Source organism: Pteronotus mesoamericanus, unplaced genomic scaffold (assembly GCF_021234165.1).
Source record: "Pteronotus mesoamericanus isolate MK-2021 breed Mesoamerican mustached bat unplaced genomic scaffold, CSHL_Meso_final contig_27, whole genome shotgun sequence".
In the NCBI taxonomy this organism is placed as follows: domain Eukaryota; kingdom Metazoa; phylum Chordata; class Mammalia; order Chiroptera; family Mormoopidae; genus Pteronotus; species Pteronotus mesoamericanus.
Genome location: NW_026555115.1, coordinates 12,201,918 through 12,209,684, shown reverse-complemented (window position 1 = coordinate 12,209,684; position 7,767 = coordinate 12,201,918).

Below are 7,767 nucleotides of genomic sequence, written 5' to 3'. Positions count from 1 at the left end.
CCTGTGATACTGCATTTTATATATTGTTCAAAACAACCTTACCAAATTCATGGTCTACTTTTACCACAGTGGCTGTACAGAGTACATTATTTCCCCAAGTTACAAGCCACATAGATTTCACTCTCTAGTCTATCCTACTCCAAAGTTCGTGTTCTTCCTCTCTGTTCTATGTTAAATACTGTAGCAGTGGAGTGAGAAAAATGATGTTATTTAATACATCCATGGTTTGGCAGCTACAAAGTGTAAAATTTGGATTGAAAAAATTATGGAACCAAAGCTCACACTTTTTTTTTTTTTGCATTTTTAATATATTTTGTTGATTATACTATTATAGCTGCCCTAGTTTCCCTCCCTTGGCCCTCTCCACACAGCACTCCTCATTCCTTTCAACAATCCCTTTTCAGTTCATGTCCATGGGTCATACATATAAATTCTTTGGATACTCCATTTCCCATTCTGTTCTTAACATTCCCCTGTCTATTGTGTACCTACCAATTTGTACTTCTTTATCTCTGAGGATTTTCCCCATTAATCCCTTCCCCCACCCAACTGATGACCATCAAATGATCTCCATATCTATGATTCTTTTTCAGATCTAATTTTTGATAGTTGTGAACTTATTGCCATTTATTGTTCATATTTTTGATCTTCTTTTTCTTAAATAAGTCACTTTAACATTTTCTATAATAATGGCTTGCCTGGTGATGATGCATACCTTTAGCATGAACTTGTCTACTACATAAAAACAAATGTAAAGAGGCTGCCAAAATGAGGATACAAAGAAATAGAGCCCAAATGAAAGAGCAGAACAAAACTCCAGAAAACTAAAGAAAATGAAAATAAGCAATCTATGAGATGCAGAGTTCAAAACATTGCTTATTAGGATGCTCAAGGAACTCACTGGGTACTTCAATAGCATAAAAAAAGACCCAGGCAGAAATGAAGATTACAGTAAGTGAAATAAAGAAGAAATTAAAGGGAACCAATTGTGAATTGGGTAAAGCCAAGAATCAAATCAATGACTTGGAATTTAAGGAAGAAAAAAACATTCAATCAGAACAGCAAGAAGGAAAAAGCATAAAAAAAATGAGAAGCTAAGGAGCCTCTAAGACATCTTCACACAGACAAACATTTGAATCATAACAGTGCCAGAAGGAGAAGAGAAAGAGCAAGAAATTGAAAACTTATTTGAAAAAATAATGAAAAAATACTTCTAAAATTCAGTGAAGGAAATAGGCATACAAATCCAGGAAGCAGAATCCCAAACAAGATGGACACAAAGAGACCTACTCCAAGACACATCATAATTAAATTACAAAGGTTAAAGATAAGGAGAAAATCTTTAAACTAGCAAGAGAAGAGAAGATAGTTCCCTACAAAGGAACTCCCATAGGACTGTCAGCTGATTTCTTAAAAATAAGTTTGCAGACTAGAAGGGACTGGCAAGAAGTGTTCAAAGTAATGAAAAGCAAGGACCTACAATCCAGCAAAAAAATCATTTAGAATTGAAGGGCATGTAAAATACTACCCATGCTGCTTTTATAAGAGGCTAATTATTTAGGCTTTCTTTCCACTTAGTAATATGTTTTAAAAGTTAATTAGAGAGAGAAGATGGCAGAGGAGTGAATGGGAGTCATGCTGACCTCCTCCCAAAACCAAACTGGAATTGCAACTAAATAATGGAGTAATCACATGGAAAGCAGTGGAGTGATAGTGGGAGAGGAGCCTTGGTGCCATGGACAGTGGATTCTACTCTCACATATCCCAACGGGTGAGAAGTGTGGTGGAGGGTCGAGAGGGTGGGCTGGGTGCCCACGGGCACTGGCACCAGAGGGACATTGAAACGGCCAGTTAGTTTCCCCCGAGAAGAATGGGGTCTGAATCATAAACAGGAACCCCTAAATTACAGCAAGTAAAGCCAAGAAAATACAGACAAAACACAACCCTGAAAAGCTTAGGGGCGCTCTCTGCCAGAGACAGGTGGCTAGGGATGCAAAGAGACATTTAAAGGGCCAATGCAAAAGTTGCAGTGGCAGCCACCCTCCTTGATCGCTGGGTAGAGGCGGCAGCAGGGTGGGCTGGTGCCTGGGAAAAGACTGGTGAGGAAAACTTTGTGAAGAGAACTGACACGGCGGCCAGTAGAGCCCTGGTGATGGCATGCCTCCCACTCTGCAGCTACCATCTCCCTCAGGCATAAGGGAATCAATTAACCTACCTTTTGTGCACTCTGCACACAGCTTGTACACATGTGAGCTGCGGGGCTGAGTGCAGACTGGCTGGGAGAGCCTTGAGGAAAGACTGGAGAGGAAGGCATTGGGGAAAGAACGGGAGGAGGAACCAAGGAGGCCCGACTCCATCCCCGTTCTGTAGTCTCCATTGTGGGCTGGAAAGGCGTGACCCCAAAGAGGCAGAAGTAACCAGACTGCCTGCGATTGAAACTCAATCCGCACAGGGGGTGGATCCTTGGCCGAAGGGGTCACAGAACTGCCCAAAGACCCCTGAGGAGAGACTAGAAACTGAGGCATTGGGGAAAAAACGGGAGGAGGAACCGGGGAGTCCCGACTCCTTCCCGTAGTCTCCATTGCGCAGGAAGAGGCCACACCCCCAAAGAGCCAAAAGCCAAAAAGCACACATAGACACCCCCAAAACACCCAGTGCAGGTGCGCACACTTGAGCCGAGTGACCAGCGAGGATTGGCAAGCATGTGTGTGACCCGCGCGGGTTGGCGAATGCTTGCACCAGCCCGCAAGGCCTCCCACAGATTGGCACCAATACAGCCTGCAAGGGAGTGCACAGAGAGGCAAGGGCAGGTGTAAATTGTCCCGCCCGCCCGCCATTGCGGAGCGGCCCACAAAATTAGTAGAGCTGCCCAGAGTCCCTGGAGGAGCGACCAGAGACAGCATTAACTGGAGAGTCCTGGAGCTGATTTCCTCCTGTTTCCGAAGTCCCAATTTGGTGAGGGCAAGCAACGCACCCAAAAAGCCAAAAGCGGGGAAAATACACAATAGAAGACCCTAAACTGACCAGTGCCGTGGAGCTCACCAGCCAGGGGGGCCAGATAGGTAGCAAGGTCGCGAATAAGCCCCCTGGTCTGGGCAAAGCACATGCGAGCCCAGGCAGGCGGGGGGAATACTGCGGCCCTGGGAGTGCGCTCAAGGAGCCCGCGTGGGAGTGCAGAGAGATCCCAAAAAATATCCCAGCCCTGACCAAAGGGGTCACAGAGCTGATCCAAGCAGGAGTCAGACACAGGCATTAGACTCCTGGAAAGCTCAAACAAACAACCCAAAGCCCTATAGGGTCAACAACTGACATCATCAGAGGCAGGCCCAGAAAGAAAAGAAAAGGACAAAAATACTCAACAGACTGTCACAAAAATGGGAAGAAAAAGAAGTTCCCCTCAAATGAGTAGAAAATGGGACTCCCCACAGAGAGAGCTAAGTGAAATAGAGGCAAGGGAACTATCAGATACTGAATTCAAAACAATGGTTCTAAGGAATCTCAATGAGCTCAGCCAGCTCAAAGAGAACTAGGAGAAACTGCAGAAAAACTATCAAGATCTTACATCAAACTATATCAACCTGGAAAAAAACATAAAAACTATCAAGAAGACACAAGAGGATATGAAGAATACCATTTCTGAATTGAAAAACACAGTAGAAGGAATCCAAAGCAGGCAGGATGAAGCCAAGGATCGAATCAGTAAGATGGAGGACAAGGTAGAAAGAAGCTCCCAGAAAGAAGAAGAAATGGAAAAACGGCTCAAAAAGAATGAAGAGGCATTTAGGGAAATGCAGGACAACCTGAAACGCAATAATATCCGTATAATAGGGATACCAGAAGGAGAAGAAGAGGAGCAAGGGATAGAGAACCTCCTCGAAAAAGTAGTGACGGAAAATTTCCCTAATTTGAGGAGAGAAAGGCTCTCATGGATCCAGGAGGCACAGAGGACCCCACTCAAGAGGGACTCAAAGAGGTCCACTCCAAGACACATCATCATTAAAATGGCAACTGTCAAAGACAAAGAGAGAATCCTCAAGGCAGCCAGGGAGAAGGAGAAAGTAACATACAAGGGGGCCCTGATACACCTAGAAGCTGACTTCTCAACAGAAACACTACAAGCAAGAAGAGAATGACAACAAATATTCCAAGACATAAAAAGCAAGGGCCTACAGCCAAGGCTGCTCTACCCAGCTATGCTCTCAATTAAAATAGAAGGGGAAATACGGAGTTTCCCAGACAAGAGAAGACTAAAAGAATATATCTCTACCAAACCAGCACTCCAAATTATGCTAAGGGCACTGGTTTAAGCAGATGAAGGAAAAGAATGAGAGAGAGAGAGGAACACAGGTACAAAGAGAAAATATGAGTAAGTTTCTATCAGTAATATCTCTCAATGTGAATGGACTAAATGCCCCAATCAAAAGACACAGGGTAGCTGAATGGATAGGAAAACATGACACACACATATGCTGCCTATAAGACACCCATGTCAGAGCAAGAGACCTACACAGATTGAAAGTAAAGGGATGGAAAAAATATTCCAAGCAAATGGGCATGAGAAAAAGGCCGGGGTTGCCATACTTGTATCAGACAAAGTAGATTTCAAAACAATGGCCATAAAGAGAGACCCAGATGGGCACTTTATAATACTTAAAGGAAGAATCTATCAAGAAGACATCAACATTGTAAACTTATATGCTCCCAATATAGGAACCCCCAAGTTTATAAGGAAATTGTTGGATGATTTCAAAAAAGATAAAGACAGTAACACACTGATACTAGGGAATATCCACACCCCACTGTCAAAAATGGACAGATCTTGCAAATAAAACATTAATAAACATATTGTGGCACTGAATGATACACTGAATCAAAGAGATTTCACTGACATATATAGAACCTTACATCCCAAAGAAGAAAAGTACACATTCTTTTCAAATGCTCATGGCAGTTTTTCAAAGATAGACCACATGATAGGACACAAAGCAAACCTCAGCAAATTCAGGAACATTGAAATAATACCAAACTTTTTCTCAGACCACAAGGCCTTGAAAGTGGAAATTAACCTCAAAGAGAAACTTCAAAAACGTGGAAAATCATGGAGACTGAACATTACACTATTAAACAATGAATGGGTCAATAATGAGATAAGAGGAGATATCAAAAAATTTCTGGAAACAAATGAAAATGAACAGACAACAGTCCAAAACCTATGGGACACAGCAAAGGCGATCCTGAGAGGGAAGTCCATAGCAATACAGGCTTACCTAAACAAGATAGAAACATTTCAAATAAAAGACCTAACACTACAACTTCAAGAACTGGAGAAACAACAACAAATAAATCCTAGAGCAAGTAGAAGGAGATAGTCAAGATAAGAGCAGATCTGAATGACAGAGACAAAAAGAACAATTCAGAGGATCAACCAATGCAGAAGCTGGTTCTTTGAAAAGATAAATAAAATTGACAAGTCTTTAAGCAGACTCATCAAGAAAAAAAAGGAGAGGACCCAAATTAATAATATCAGAAATGAAAGAGTAGAAATAACAACTGATACCATAGAAATACAAATGATCATCAGAAACTATTATGAACAATTATATGCCAAGAAATTTGAAAATCTTGATGAAATGGACAAATTTTTAGAAAAGTATAATCTTCCAACACTGAAGGAGGAAGAAACAGAAAGCATGAACAGACCGATAACAGTTGGGGAAAGTGAAGCAGTAGTCAAGAAACTCCCAGCACACAAAAGCCCAGGGCCTGATGGTTTCCCAGGAGAATTTTACAAAACATTTAAGGAAGAGCTAACCCCTGTCTTTCTCAGACTATTCCAAAAAATACAAGAGGTGGGAAGACTCCAAGACTCTTTCTATGAGGCCAGCATCACCCTGATCCCAAAACCAGATAAAGACCCTACAAAGAAAGAAAACTGCAGGCCAATTTAGCTGATGAACATAGATGCTAAAATCCTCAACAAAATATCGGCAAACTGCATCCAGCAATACATTAAAAAGATTATCCACCACGATCAAGTGGGATTCATGCCAGGGATGCAGGGATGGTTCAATATACGCAAATCAGTAAACGTGATACACCACATAAATCAAAGAAAAGACAAAAACCACATGATCATCTCGATAGATGCAGAAAAAGCATTTGACAAGGTACAGCACCCATTTATGATCAAAACACTCAGCAAAATGGGAATAAAGGTCACATATGAAAAACCTACAGCTAATATCATACTCAATGGGCAAAAACTGAAAGATTTCCCACTAAGATCGGGAACATGACAAGGAAGTCCGCTCTCACCTCTTCTTTTCAACATCGTATTGGAAGTCCTAGCCACAGCGCTCAGACAACAGAACGAGATAAAAGGCATCCATATAGGAAAGGAGGAAGTAAAGCTATCATTGTTTGCAGATGACATGATAGTGTACAGAAAGAACCCTGTAGACTCTACCAAAAAACTCCTCAAACTAATAAGTGAATTAGGCAAAACAGCAGGATACAAAGTCAACATTCAGAAGTCAAAGGCATTTTTGTACACCAGATATGCAATAGAAGAAGAAGAAATCAGAGAAAAAATACCATTCAATATAGCAAGAAGAAAAATAAAGTACCTAGGAATAAATTTAACCAAAGATGTAAAAGACCTTTATGCAGAAAACTATACAACATAGAAAAAAGAAATTAAGGAAGACACAAATAAATGGAAACATATAGCGTGCTTATGGATTGGAAGAATTAATATCATCAAAATGTCCATACTACCCAAAGCAATTTATAGATTCAACGCAATCCCTATTAAGATACCAATGATGTATTTCACAGAAATAGAACAGACATTTCAAAAAATTTATATGGAACCATAAACGACCCGGAATAGCCTCAGCAATTTTGAGAAAGAAACACAAAGTAGGAGGGATCACAATACCAGACATCAAACTCTACTACAAAGCCACTGTACTCAAAACAATCTGGTACTGGCACAAGAACAGACCCATAGACCAGTGGAACAGAATAGAAAGCCCAGAAATAAGCCCAGGTCTCTATGGACATCTAATATTTGACAAAGGGGACAGAAGCATAAAATGGAGCAATAATAACCTCTACAACAAATGTTGTTGGGAAAGCTCGACAGCTACATGCAAAAAATTGAAATTGGATCATCAGCTGATACCATACACAAAAATAAATTCAGGATGGATAAAAGACTTAACTATAAGTCGCAACACCATCAAAGTCCTAGAGGAGAACATTCGCAGGAAACTCTCAGACATCGCACACAGACATTTTTTCACCGATATGTCTCGTAAAGCAAGGGAGATAAAAGAAAGAATAAACAAGTGGGACCTCATCAAAATAAGAAGCTTCTGCACAGCAAAAGAAAACATCAGCAAAATGAAAAGGGAGCCAACCATTTGGGAAAATATATTCGCTAATGATACATCAGATAGAGGTTTGCTCTCCAAGATACATAAAGAACTCCCTCGACTCCACTCTAAGAAGACAAACGATCCAATCAAAAAATGGGCAAAGGACCTGGTCAGATGCTTTCCCTCGGAGGAGATACAGAGGGCCCAGAGGCATTTGAAAGGATGCTCAGCATCACTAGCCATCAGAGAAATGCAGATCAAAACCACCATGAGGTCCCACCTCACACTGTTCAGGATGACCATCATAAACAGATCAACAAACAACAGGTGCTGGCGAGGCTGTGGAGAAAAGGGAACCCTAGTACACTGTTGGTGGGAATGCAGA